The sequence below is a fragment of the Fistularia commersonii genome, chromosome 18, assembly GCF_037954325.1.
Source record: "Fistularia commersonii isolate RoL2024-O1a breed Wild chromosome 18, RoL_Fcom_v1.0, whole genome shotgun sequence".
NCBI lineage: Eukaryota > Metazoa > Chordata > Actinopteri > Syngnathiformes > Fistulariidae > Fistularia > Fistularia commersonii.
Genome location: NC_141301.1, coordinates 5411818 through 5426299, shown reverse-complemented (window position 1 = coordinate 5426299; position 14482 = coordinate 5411818). Strand labels below are relative to the sequence as shown.

At 39.1% G+C, this 14482-nt stretch overlaps 1 long non-coding RNA gene across 1 annotated transcript in view; it reads left to right on the top strand.

Annotated features, from left to right (window-relative positions):
• The window catches only part of LOC147224233 (uncharacterized), a 47402-nt gene extending 34864 nt beyond the window's left edge, over positions 1–12538 (top strand). Inside the window, exon 3 of the long non-coding RNA XR_015107471.1 lies at positions 12478–12538. This is a non-coding gene — a long non-coding RNA (uncharacterized LOC147224233). The remainder of the gene's footprint in view (positions 1–12477) is intronic.
• Positions 12539–14482: the final 1944 nt, after the last annotated feature.

Below are 14482 nucleotides of genomic sequence, written 5' to 3'. Positions count from 1 at the left end.
CAGCAGTGGGCTCAAATCATTGCCCTCTGTTAGGCCTGAAGGTCAAATGAGGTTGAGCACTTACAAATGGTATAAACTGAGAAAAATCATTGAAATTTTTATTCAATAGAAAATGCATGTGATATATTTTTACTGAATATAAGAAGAAAACCAAAAACAAAAAAAAATCCCCCAAAATAGACACAAAACCAAAACAAACACAGAAGAAAACCCATACTAGCAAAAAAAAACAAATAACAAAAAAACTTTCTTCTCACGGTGCTTTATTCTGTTGCTACATTTGGCAACCTTAGGGTGAAAATATAACGCTGAACTGATCCAGTCCAGTCCATCACCAATCCAGTCTTCATCACTGACAATATGACCTTCATTCTTGTGCAGGTGGGGGAGGGTCATTAGGTTCACTCAAGTTTCCCTTAAAGACAGGGTCTGTGACTGATGGGAGCAATGGGTTGTTATGGTCATATTCTGCATCCAATTAGTACTGATCTATTGTTGCTGTGTGGTGTTTTAATGACTGCAGTGGGCGGGAGATGATTGGCCCTAATATCATTTGTCTCCCTGATCATGTGTTTATCACAGCTAGGTCGGCAGAGGGGCTCCCATGTGGCATGAATAAACCTTCCTTGCTCTTTGCCATTGATGGAGCTACAACTCCCAGTCAAAAGCATACTTATGATTAACAATGAGGTTAAATGTGCACCACCACAGGGACAGAATGTCCAGCATGAATCAAACTTAAAAGATGAAAAGGTGTACAATTGCCAGTTATACAGAGTACCTCAGAGCATTAACTGAGTGATTTTCCAGCTATGAGACTGGCATCATGATGTACAGCTAAGAGAAACTCGTCTGAAAAAGTCTCCAAGTTTTGCTTTGCTGAAACTAAACCACTGCATGCACTGTTTATAATTGCGCAATAAGGTTAATTAGCTTGTTGCAAAAAATCCAACTAGCTTTTTTTTGGTATTCCATTCAATTGACCCCTTTGTTTTGATCAATCAATTAATATGTTTTTTTTCTTGTCTTTAACATTCATGAAACAAAGAAAAAATGTTTTCTCTGTTTGCATTCCTTGGCAGACAAACTTTGAGAATGTGAAAATATTTTTGAGATCAATGTTTCAAATTGATTCTGATTGTCTTTAAATGTCAACAAAAAAGGAACGTGGCTTTTAAATTTTACTAGCACAAAGAGACTGTAGCTTGGAAGCAGGAGGAAAAAAGGACCGATTTGGCTGAGATGAAAGTTTCTGAACCAGAAAATCACTGTTCCTCCCCTATTCAGTGGGATTTGGATTTTTTCCCCTACTCATACTTCCTGTGGGTGACAGGGCATCAGAAAAAAATGCAACTTGTAGTTCATCTTACGCAGAGCCTGGGTAAGAGATGTTCAAGAATTTAAATAATAAAAATAATTAATAGATAAAAAAGAATATATGTAAGCCAAGTAATGCATATATTTTCATTGCCTTGTAAAATGGAAAAAATACAACATCTGAACCAAAGTTGTTTTCAAGTAATTTGAAAAAGGTGGATGGTTAAAATAAGATGTCTATATCAAGCAGGAAGGCTGTGACTGATGGATCCACATGTGCAACAAAGGCTATGTGAAGTGATGGATGGATGGATAGATGAATGGATGTATAAATGAATCGAAAACTGGAAAAAAGAAGACAGGAATGATAAATGGGCAAAAGATGAATGCTGTAGCCTTTCACACACAAAGAATGCCTGGCCATCAAACCCTTAGGATGACAGCATAGTCTTAACAGAGCTATCGCACAAATAGGGCAGGATATCTGTAGTGCTTGTGTGCTTATGTCCAAAGGGTAGGTCATTGAATGATTTGAGGACTATTAAACAGTTGCTAATGTTTTTCTAGTCTGCTGCAGTGGGACCAGGATGAGCTTGTTGTGTGCAGGAAATGTCAGTGAAGATTAGCATAAGAAGAGGGAAGGGCAGGTCACTTGATGCATAGTCCACAGCCCATTGGATCAAGACTATTAATAATAAAAGATCACAAAGAATGGCCTGATTAGTAGGCTGCAGATCTATTTCATGTTGGATATTTTTTTCTCTTGGTGCATGGGAGTGATATTTATTGTGTTCACTAAATGTGCTACAATTTAGAATGAGCAGTTATAGTACGAACTGTGCGGCTGGATCTTGCCCCCTCTCTCTCTGTAAGAGTCAAAACCACTGACCTGGAGGATGGTGAGAGTATTCAAAAACTGATCTTCATTCCAATTCTCCTCATTCCCCATACCCTTCATCCATCCCCCACTCCCTTTTTTCCAGCATCTCCCCCATCTCTGACTGCAGTGTTGTCGCAGTGAGTCTGTGTGTAAGAGAAGCATGTATGTGCATACTAACATTGGCCGCCCTGCGTTTTTTCCCCCCAATGGCAACATAGTCTGCCGCCATAGTCCTGCCGCCTGTGCTCCGGCTTCTTATAAATATGGGAATAAGCACTGAACAGTTATAAAGTTGATAGAGACAGATGGCTGCTGTTGTTTACAAGTTTTAACTAAATCACTAGTGGATCAGCCACGACACCCTGCAGAAAGTTGGAAGCCTGAAAAGACAGATAATAAGAGATAGGTGGAGGACTGATGGCTGCGAAACATCTGTGGGAAATGATTGGCTAGATAATTCATCACTGCCTCTGTTACGTCCTCAATCTACCAAATCAAGCATGATGGCTTCTCAGACATTAATGCTTTGCTCATTTCAAGGTTTTCCACAATCAGTCAGTACTTATTCGCATACGTACATCAGGTAAGTTAATTCATGTTTTGTTTACGGTCAGAAAATGTCAGAGGACTTAAAGAGATATAAGCACAAATCTTCTGTTAGTCACACAAGTGCTGATTCAAAGTATTAGATGTCTATCTTGAATGCTAATGCATTCAGCAGATATTGTGCTAATGTGGTGATTTATTATTTGTAATTCGTAGTCATCCCGAGCGACTCATCTAGGGTATCTTTAGTCTGTTATGGTGGTAAAACTGTATATTGATTTCAGTTTTGGTGGTGAAGATAATCTAGAAGTCCTCTGCTCATTTCCAGAGAGACTTCACAGGCTAATCATGCACATATTGCAGGGACACATCAAGCATTTTTAAAGTGAAATAGTTCAAATTCAGAACTCATAATGAATTGATATTTTCCAGACTGCCATTGCACTTTGTCAGAGGTGACATTTATATTCATGCATCACAGCGGGCTTCTTGTCTTTTTCCAAGTCTTATTCAAATCTGTTCTGAATGGAACACAAACCCCTCAGCGGAGGGGTCTGGCTGTGAGGAAGATAACCCATCCTGTTTGAGGAGAAAATTACAAGAGCAATACACTTGGGGAGCCTTCCCTTCTTTGCACAATATCATCACATGGGACATCTTATCTCAATCTCTTCTAAATGAAGCATTTTCCTCATCTGTTTTTCTTTTTTGGGGTTAGTTTTTTTAGGGGAATAGATTGCTTTGGTTTGATGTGTGAATAGATGTGTCTCCTTTGTGAATCTAGTGCACATAGATGTGTATGTGCAATAAATATTTGGGCAGATCCTATTACAAATCCCTGACCCTGCAACCTTAACCTTCACTCTCATCCTGCACCTTGACTTAACCTTTAACCTTCATGAGTTGATTTCAAATTCTGAACCTTTCTCTTAACCTCCTGTGGTCCAAGAAAAGAAAACTATCCAACACACACACACACACACACACACACACACACACACACACACTCACACACACACACCCACCCACACACACACACACACACACACACACACATACATAAATGCTGTGATTCATGAATACTGAGAAAAAGACGGTTGATTGTTTCATGACAAAGACTTGCTGATGAGACAAAAGGAGCGTTTTGTTAATATGTGTAAGTGTAAGTTTGACCACTCCTATTGGATTCATGAAGCCCTATGACCCCATGACACCCCCCACCCCCCACCCCCCAGCCTTTTTGAAAGGCCAGCTGTTTCTCCTTACAGGATGTGACTGAGGAGGCTGGTCACCCAGACATCAATTGATTAAAGATGCATTAATCAAGCCAAGGGATTATCCCTGGCGGAGAAAAGGCTTCTTTCTATAGTAAACCAATTATATTTTTTATGGGATGCGAAGGTTAACTGGCTGCCTGAGCAATCTGTTTAAGCCATTGACACCTTAGGTCCCGAGAGGTGAAAAGGAGGAGGAAAAAGAATGGAGAGGGCTCTCCAGGATGGGAGGTGTGAGGCATGGCACAATGTAATATGGATTAATGGAGGGGTTTGAATAGGGAAAATAGAGTTGAAAAACATAAAATTATATTATTGGCCATTAAAGTAATTGGGGAAGTTGCCTTTAAAGGTCCTTAGAAGTCAAGGATGCATGATGCCTTCCTTGCTGCTCACATAAAGCACTGTTTTCCCTTCATGGTGCACTGAGTTTGCAGTAGAAGGAGCGAGGGCAGAGAAGGAGATTCTTATCAAGGTACTCCCTCCACCTTAATGGGTCCCATGACTTTAATGGCTGCTGCCCTGATCTCAGACTTAATGACCCTTTTATTTTTAAAGGGGCCTAAATTAAACCTGTAAAGAGAAACATCCATTCATTACCACACCCACATGACTTACAGTCACACCAGTAATCAGATGTCAATTGACACATTAAACCCCCCATTATAATGACAGATTTTAAAACCTAATTTGTTTCACTTGTGATGATTAAAAATATTTTTTCATTCAAATCAAAACAAAGATATATTTAGATTGAAATCATCTTTAACTGTCCAATTATTTGACTTTAAATTATATATTCATGTTACTTGCCTTGCATTTCTAGTTTACCCATGAAGTATAGCATTCACGTTCTGCTGATTGTGATTATGTCACTGCGCTTGAGCATGATCAGAGCATCGATGGATGTATTTTGTATCTGCGTCTATGATTATTGTACTGTGAAAACCCATCAAATTGAATTAATCTTATTCTTATTCTTATTCTTATTCTTATTCTTATTCTTATTCTTATTCTTATTCTTATTCTTATTCTTATTCTTATTCTTATTCTTATTCTTATTCTTATTCTTATTCTTATTCTTATTCTTATTCTTATTCTTATTCATTATGTGGCATAATTGATATTCATATATATACACACAAATATATACGTATATATATATATTTTAATAAACAGTAAACTCTGTGCTGTTTTTTTAATTTACCAAATGGATAAAATAAAATTTTGCTAAGATTGTTACAGTGAAATACTCCACACCTGCCTTTAATGTACTCATTAAATACAATAGTAAAGAATGTTACATTGTAATGCAGTATGTAGAGTAATGTTCACAACAATCTCGGTAACCTTTTCAACCTTATTTGTAATTAAAACTTTTATAAGTTTAAGCTGAAACTATTGGAAATCTGGCTTCGTAAAGATTAACTGCTGTCGATGCTGCTGTCTGCTGAGCAGCTGTGATAGTTTGTTTTCATATTCATCTACAATTCAGTCTCAGTCTTTTGAGGTTTCTCTGCTCCTGTCACATGGCAAAGTAGGGCACATTATTATCTTTTGATACATAAAGAAAATGTTCTGCAGTCTTAGTCTTGGGTTTTGTTTGAGTACTTTCGTTGTGTATTATTAATGCTATCTTGGTTTATGAAATATGTACGGAAAAAAAAAGTTATGATTTATCATTTGCTCATTTTTGTTTTCAAACCATTGGATAAATTCTCTTTATGTGTAGACATATCCATGTTAACTTCAGGGACAAGACAATATTATGTACTTGAAGGACAGAAAAGCAGTGAATAGAGAATTGTCATGTATCTGTCTCTTCATTCAGCCTGTCGGGATCTTTGACACTGTCCTTCGGGGCTTCATTAGTCACTCTCATATCCACTACGTTGTTCTGTTCTGAAATGAGAGTTATTGTTTTAAATCAAATATGCAAGTTCCTTTTTTGTTAAACTTCATCAAAAAAAAAAAAAAAAAAAATCAAACAATGTCAGTAGGACTCACCTCTCAGAGTATTAAACAAGGTACAATGTCATTTGGTGGTCATTGCACATATGACCCGGAGTCAGGTCAGGTGGAATTCATTTTTGACATGGAGCGAACATACACGAAGCTAAGCATGAATGGACATCAGGTCATCCAAGCATGAATGCCTTGAACCGTAGATGACCCTTACATTATATTTGAGCTAAACACTGACACAACCATTCAAAAAAAGAAAAAAAAAAAAAAGAAGAAGAAATTCCACACTTCCCACTCAGCTTGTAATTATCTGAAGATGTGTGCCACAGGCAACATTGAAAGCAAGATGCCAAAGAACTGTCATGGTGGCAGTTTGCTGATTTGTTCTGTTCTGTAAACACTTTCTACTTAGACCTAAATAAATGGCAGCTACAGGAGCACCATTTTCTTATCTGATTTATTGTCTTATCTGAATGTTTGACCCTAAGAAAGATGGTACTGATAGTGCCCAAATGTCTAAATACAACCTGTGGTTCATCCGTCATAACCACAGTGCACAGTGGAGAACAGGTGCCAAAGTCATCTTCTGAACCAGTGGCTACGTTTACAAATAAAAATAAATAAACGCAGTAAATAAATAGTTCATCTGTCACACCATTGAATTACTGCTGTTAAATGAGGGGTCGACATGTGAGGATTGGATTATGATCTTGCAACATTGACCAGAGACTAACTGGACATAAGTCTTTGTTATCAAAGGGACTGCTTTAAACAAATTAGGTTTAATAGCCTATTTAACCTCTGTTTATAAAGCAGCTAAATAAATAAATAAATAAATAAATAAATAAATAAATAAATAAATAAATAAAACATCTCAAACTGAATAATTTCAATATCAAACACTGTTAATGTATTTGGGATATCTATTATTTCCCCAGCAGGATATTGTATTTCTTGTTTGATATACCACTCAATTTGCAATGCCCCGAGGTGCTGGTGTATGTGGCTTTTAACAGGAATTGAAGAGATGCTCTTTTTCATCACAATAATTTATACTTTATTAATACCTTGTGGGGACATTCCTTCTCTGCATTTAACCCATTATGGATGAACTATAAGCTGTTGGCTGCTGTCCATCAGCACCAGTGGTTCAGTCTCTTGCTCAACAACACTTTGACACACTCGGAAGAGCCAGGAATCGACCAGGAATGTTCGGTTCCAAGGACAATCACTCTACCTCTCATGCCATGCAGCGCAAATCACATTCACTTTTCTTCCAAAACACAGCTATGACACTTTTGTAACCAAAGAAAACCATTTAGAACTCAGTGTTGAGTTTATTGCTCAAGTTATATTTGGTTTAAACTCCGAAAAATGATCCTTGCCGCATACTCCTAAAACCATATATCCTTGACAAACCTCACAGTTGATGTTTTTCATGTTATGACTTCTGTTGTATTCTCTTTTTTTCATAGTGGAATCTTACTTTATGCAAATAATCCTGTGTTTTGACTTTTATTTTGGGTTATCAGTTAATCATGTTTGGCCCCTGGGCATTCTTACATGATTCATGGTTTACATTCAAAAATCCTGGTTCCTGTTTCATATTTTGGTTGACTAAAAAATAATTCAAGCCACATCATTTAAGTATACTTGGGTTTTGGTATGAATTACAGTGCCTTCTGAATTTGCCTCTAATTTGGCCTCTGCTGATGCTAATTACTGTACAGTTTAAACTGTGGCTCATTTAAGATGTTTTTTTTGATTTTGTCAGTTTTTATGCTGAAAGCTAGCACACATTCATGCATCTGGGTATCTGTGTATACAACTGCACTTCATTGTTCTGTCAAATGGCATGAGAATTCTGAAAGTCTTCCTTGAGACTAACAACTTACGTCACCATGATGATCGTTTTGGTCATTTTTCTTGAAACCGTTGATTAGAGTTAAAAAGCAAAAGTTAAAACTGATTGCTGTCATGCTACTTAAAAAAGGCGTTTATCTGCCACTGCCTACACACACCAACATGCATTAATGCTCAAAACTTTAAAACTTTTGTGCATTTGGTAATTGGTTTGCTTACAGGGTGGCCAAAATGCTGATCTTGATTATTAGACAATCTCATAGATTTTCTGTTTGATCTCTCCTGATCCACCTGCATTTAAAAAGTTACTTTGCCATATAATGTGATGGAGTTCCTACGTCATACTTTCCCAAATGCCTCACAGATGTTCACATCCTCCTTGGCCTCAAACCATTTAATACAGTAATGTTGTTTTTCTTGGAAGAAGCTTTATTTCAGACAATGCTGATTTTAGACTGCTCTATCTAATAGTATCTATTTAGATCATTTGAGTGGATTGGCAGTCAAGATGATCCAAAAGGAATCTTTATCTGTGCAAACTAAACCAAGTAAGATATATGAGGGTTGAGTTAGTTGGATTTCTTTATTTGTTTTTGTCATTGCACATTTCTATTAAATGTTTATTTTTTCCTATTCTGCTTTATTTTTGTGACTCATTTGTTTTCATCATCAATATGTTCTACTTCTCTGGCATTCAATGGTGTGCTACTTAATAAGACTTTGTTACTGACATGAAACCTCTCAGTTTGGTGTCATCATGTTGCGACTTGTGTAGTGGAACAATCACAAAGTAATATCATATTTCCCACCTGTTGTGTCTTCAAGTGATGTAGTATAAAGTATGTATTCTACCAGTGTCACTATACACCATAAAAAGAATGGAAACAATTTTAGGGAGTGAGAATCCAAAACATAGGTTCAAGTGTTTGTAGACTTTTAATCCCCCCTTTGTTCAAGCAGAGAACTCTGTCAGAGTGGAGACCGTCACCATGAATACAAAATAAAACTGGACTATTTTCAGAGTTAGCAGTGCCTATTTTTATTTATCTTTTCTCCCATAGGGGTAGTGGGCAGATAGAGAGAGGCAGGGCAATTGATGAAAGACACACAATGGCCGGTATAATACAAGCACCAGTTTGTGCTTGACAAACAGCATCACAGCTGAACTCAGATGTGCAGCACAGCTCTCAGAGAGATAAAGCCACTAACCTTGAGGTGGTTGCTTATGGTTGTGTGTTTACCTTCATTGCTGTCCTCTCATGGTGCTACAGGTCACTGTCAGGCTCGTAAGTGCCTCTTGTCCTCCGGCCAAGTTGTAAATGTATAAAAAGTGGGCCGAGGCTTGGTAGCTGACTTGATTACTCTGGGCTTTCCTTATTGTCTAGACATCAGATATATAGCATCCCCTCTTTTAATCTCAAGAGTCAGGAAGTTCTCCAAACTACCTGAACAGTCAGGTACGCCACATGTTGCATGCCTGCTCTCATGTATTTAGGTCAGGCAATGAGACGGAATACAAAGCTGCTAAGTACAGACTAAAGAAGGCCATCAGAACAGCCAAGAGGCAAAACTCCTGCTGGAGTAGCTGGATGGCTTCTACTCCACTGCTGACCCTGGGCGGATGTGGCAAGGCCTGCAGCACATCACGGATAACAAGTCCACCACCAGCATCAGCATCACCGCAGACAACCTGCCGGACGAGCTCATCAACTTCTACGCCCGCTTCGAGAACCCCAACCACAGCACAAAGGGGTGTCACACACAAGACAGGACTGCCGATGCCCCTCTCACCTCCTCCTCACCCCTAACAGTATCATCAGACCAGTGCTGAGGATCAACCCCCACAAGGCAGCCGGACTGGACAACATCCTGGGACAGGCCCTCAGAGCTTGTGCCAACGAGCTGGCTGATGTCCTCACTGCCATATTTAACCTCTTCCTCAGTCAGTGTACCATTTCCGCCTGCTTCAAGAACACAACCATCATCCCCCTTCCCAAGAGGAGCCCAGCCACCTGCCTGAATGACTTCAGGCCAGTCGCACTCACTGCAATCATCATGAAGCGCTTCGAGACAGTGGTCCTGGCCCACATTCAGAATGACATTCCGGAAACCCAAGACCCCCTGCAATTTGCATACTGGCCCAACAGGTCAACCTCAGATGCCATAGCAGCCACCCTCCCTCTCCCACCTGGGAAACAAAGACTTCTACATCAAGATGCTCTTTGTGGACTACAGCTCCACATTCAACACGTTCATATCCCACAAACTCACACACAAAATGTCCACCATTTGCCTGCAACCCACCCTCTGTGACTGGCTCCTGGACTTCCTGACTGGCAGCCCCCTGTCTGTCAGGATAGATAATAGGACCTCAGCCAGCATCATCATGAACATGGGCACTCATCAGGGAGTGTGGGTCCTCAGCCCCATCATCTACACCCTGTTTATTCATGAGTATGTCACCTCCCATGAGGACAACATCATCCTGAAGTTTGCAGTCGACACCGCATTGATAAGATGCATCACCGGGGGAGATGAAACAGCCTACAGGATGGAGGTGGCCATGCTGGTAGAGTGGCGTGAGGACAACAACCTCACCCTCAACACTGACAAGAGAGAGGAGATGATAGTGGAGATGAGGAAGGAGAGGAGACCTCATCAGCTACTACTCCTCCAAGGTCTTGAGGTTGAGAGGGTGAGCAACTTTAAATACCTGAGTGTCCACATAAGTGAGGACCTCACCTGGTCCCTCAACACCAAGCAGACAGTCAGGAGGGCTCAACAGTGGCTGTACTTCCTGTGGAGGCTGAGGGGGTTGCGTTGTTTACAGCATCCTAACCACCTGCATCACTGTGTGGTACAGCAGCACCACTGCTCTGGACTGCAGACCCCTGCAGCAAATGGTGAAGACTGCAGAGAGGATCACCAGAACCCCACTGCTTTCTCTGCAGAGCATCTACCCCCGCAGAGTCCTCAGACGAGATGCCTCCAACACCAAGAACCACAGCCATCCCAACATGGACTGTTCACACTCCTACCCTCTGGACAGAGGTACAGGAAGGTGAAATGTAGAACAACATGATCAAAGAACTCGTTCTACCCTACTGCCGTCAGACACTTAAACAACTGCAACTCATCGTTGCACCTGCACTTTGTGAGTTGCACACCAAACTGCACTCAAATGTCTTATTGCACTCTATTCTACTCACAGTTCTATTGCAATGTTCACATTCATATCTATAATCATATTTATATCATATAACGATTTTTACTCTCTTCTATCAGCACATATCTCAATGTACTGCGGACAGCAAAGTAAGAATTTCACTGTACAGGGAAACTCGATTCTACACTGTACATGTGACAATAAATGCTTTGAAACTTGAATCTTGAATAGACCCTGGAGGGGACCAATTTTAGCACTTGTGTGTGACTGTTTGTCTGTGTACATGTCTGTCTCCTAAGTTTGGACTTTTTATTCCATGAGATACACCACAATGGATGAAACAGTGCATATCTTATTCACTTGGCAACAACAGTTTTCCTTCGGTGAAATAAAATCCATCTGATCAGAGTAAAATGTCCTACACCCAGTATATTATTTTTAATCACAAATAGCAGTTTAATGCAAAACCACTTCCCTGAGGTATGAGAGTCATGCTCATACATAGATAAGTCATTCTTCAGCCCTTTTAATTTTGCTTGAGGACATTGAATTGTTGTTATGACGCAGCTGTCAGTGCAGAAAATGTTGATTGTACACTTGCACACATCACTATCACACTAAGACTCTCACAGGTCAACACTCACAGTCACTATATATATTCATTGCATTTTAACAGCTGTGTCTTTAATAATTACCTGCACTTTAAAAGGCTTGAGGATGTAGTGAGAACACTGATTGTGCACAGCGCCTAAGGCTCATACAGTACCTGACTGGGTTAATTAGAGAGGATTGTTGTATAGGATCGACGTGGGAGACATAAGGAGACAACTGTCACTGTTGTATGACCAGATTTTACATCATAATCCTCTTCAGAGCTTTTCAAATATCATTTTGATTAAAGAATTATTTAAAAACTTCTTTTGTGGAAAAATCTGCTTTGTGTTGATTTGTTTTCATTTGTTCTAGTATCCTCTGATTTGATGAATGAAGCCTCGACACAACTGTCTGAAATAGGACAAATTAAATAATCTCCAAAACACATACATAAAGCTTTATCATAATTGTCTTGACATCTTTGAGTTCCAATTTATTTGCCAATAAACACTCAGAAAGAAAATAGCTGCAGATGCCAACATGTGGGTGGTAAATGATTGGATTCCAAAACAAAAGGCAGGGTTTTTGTTTGGCAACAGTTTTGCTCTCAGATCTTGAGTTATTTTCCAAGAATTAAGATTGTATCGGAATAGTATGCCTGTGTAGTGGTTAGCACTTCTGCTTCCCAGCACGTCTTAGGTTTGATTCTTACCGTGGGGCCTTTCTGGGTGGAGTTTGCATGCACTCCCCGAGACTATGAGGGAGTGCTCTGGGATCTCTGGTTTCCCAGTCAAAAACCATGCAGTAGTGCCCTAAATTGACCAGACGAGAATGAGAAAGTGAATGGTTGTATGTCTACATGTGGCTCTCAGGTATGATTGACTGGCAACTGGAGTATACCCCACCTCTTGCTCAATGACAACTGATATGCTCCACCCACCACTGCAAAATTATGTGGATGGTAAGTGGTATAGATAATGAATGAATGAATGAATTAACAAGTTTACACGACATTTCAAGCAGTAGGCTCAAATTGCTGGACACATCTGTGCGGCAGTTTGAAGAAAAAGTTGAAGATCCAGGATAATTTCCGGTAGATAGTGCAATACGTCAAAGTAATTGTATTATTAATCACACAAAGGCCTAATGATATGCATAAATATGGTGATCACTGCACAATTAGCCACAGTGCCTCAAGGTCCCTGACAGTTTGAATTTATCAAACATTATTCATGAATCCTCATTTAGGAAATTATGTTTTTGGTTATGTTTCCTCTCTGCAGCATTGTAATATATCTTAAGTTTTGATTCATTTGCTTCATTTCAGCTATTCTCCTAAAAGCCAATAATATGTTTCCTTTCTGCAACATTTTCTGCACCAATATAATGTTTCCTTTCTGCACCACTTTGTTCAGTGAACAAAGGGTGGTCAGAGGGAGTCTAATGACTAATGTAATTTTAAGACATAGTTAAGATAAAAAATCAAAATATATAATATACTACCAAAGCACCTGTTGCCAAATTGCATCACAGGCATTATTTCACCTGAATACTTGGGTCCAATATATTTTCCCTGCTTTATTAATTGTAAACTAATAATTGTGTAATTATGTATCCTGCTAGTAACCACTTTTTGTACATTTTTTACTGAGTATAGATCGCCTATATTTTATATCTTTATTGTATATTTTTAGATTTCTTCTGATATTATTATATCTTATTGTTTCATATTATCAATAATTACCTCTACACCTATACTGCTTTATCCAATTTCCTGTCTGTGAAATTGAAATTGGAAAATTATTCTATTCTATTCTATTCTATTCTATTCTATTCTATTCTATTCTATTCTATTCTATTCTATTCTTCTAATGCAATATTTACAACAGCAACCACTTAAATATCAGTATATTGACCCCTAGCATAAACTAGCTTTCACAAAATCAATTTTCAAGAGAGGTCTTATGTTATACATAACTCGATTATTCTTTTGGATCGTATACCATAATATGAAGAAAAGGATACATGAATCTACATTAAAATATTTATCCAAGCTGTTGTGCTCTCTCCAAAAAAAGAACAAGCAGAACTAATCAGCACAGAGATGCATGCCCACACAGTTTGAATCTTGATGCGAGTCAAGATGCTTGAAGTGCGCAAGATTTCTGACAGAGTTTTGCTGCCTGTTTGGCCCTGCCTCTCCTGTGCTTAGTGAGGCACAAGATGAAGCACTTTACATCTTAGTGATCCTCCTACTCTTGCTCATCACTCTTCATACCATCTACCATCCCCTCCTTCAAGTCCTCTGGTAATCTGCTAAGGATTTTTTATCTGACACCTCCCCCAAAACCCTGGACACACTTCATTTCAATTCAGTGAAGACAGTGATGAGATGACAGACGGCCCTCCCCCCATCATTACAGGCGAAACAACAAACACACACACAGACACACACAAGCTTTGCCACGCCGCTCTGTTTAAACTCCAGATTTGCTTGGAGCTCTGGCAGATGGCTAAGAAGTCCATCGCTGATTTAATGTGCTGTTTAGTTTTCATTACGGGGGGAGACAAAGCGTGGAATGATCAATGTTTTGGCTGGTGGTAGTCAATCGGCCTTTGGAAGCTTTGATTTTCCAGCCAGCACCCAGTTATAGGAAAATTTGTTTCCATTAAATCAAAAACTTTATGCCAAGCATGAATTCAACGTTAATTATAATATGTTTTCCCCCTGCAGTTTTAATTGAAATATTAACTTATGAGTTACTTTATTCAGTTGTAAAAAAAATATTCTTCAAGTCCCATTGGTAGAAGGGCCATTAAAAAGTATGTACACCAAGATGGAGCAGATTCTGGTGACATGTGGAGTGAATCATAAAC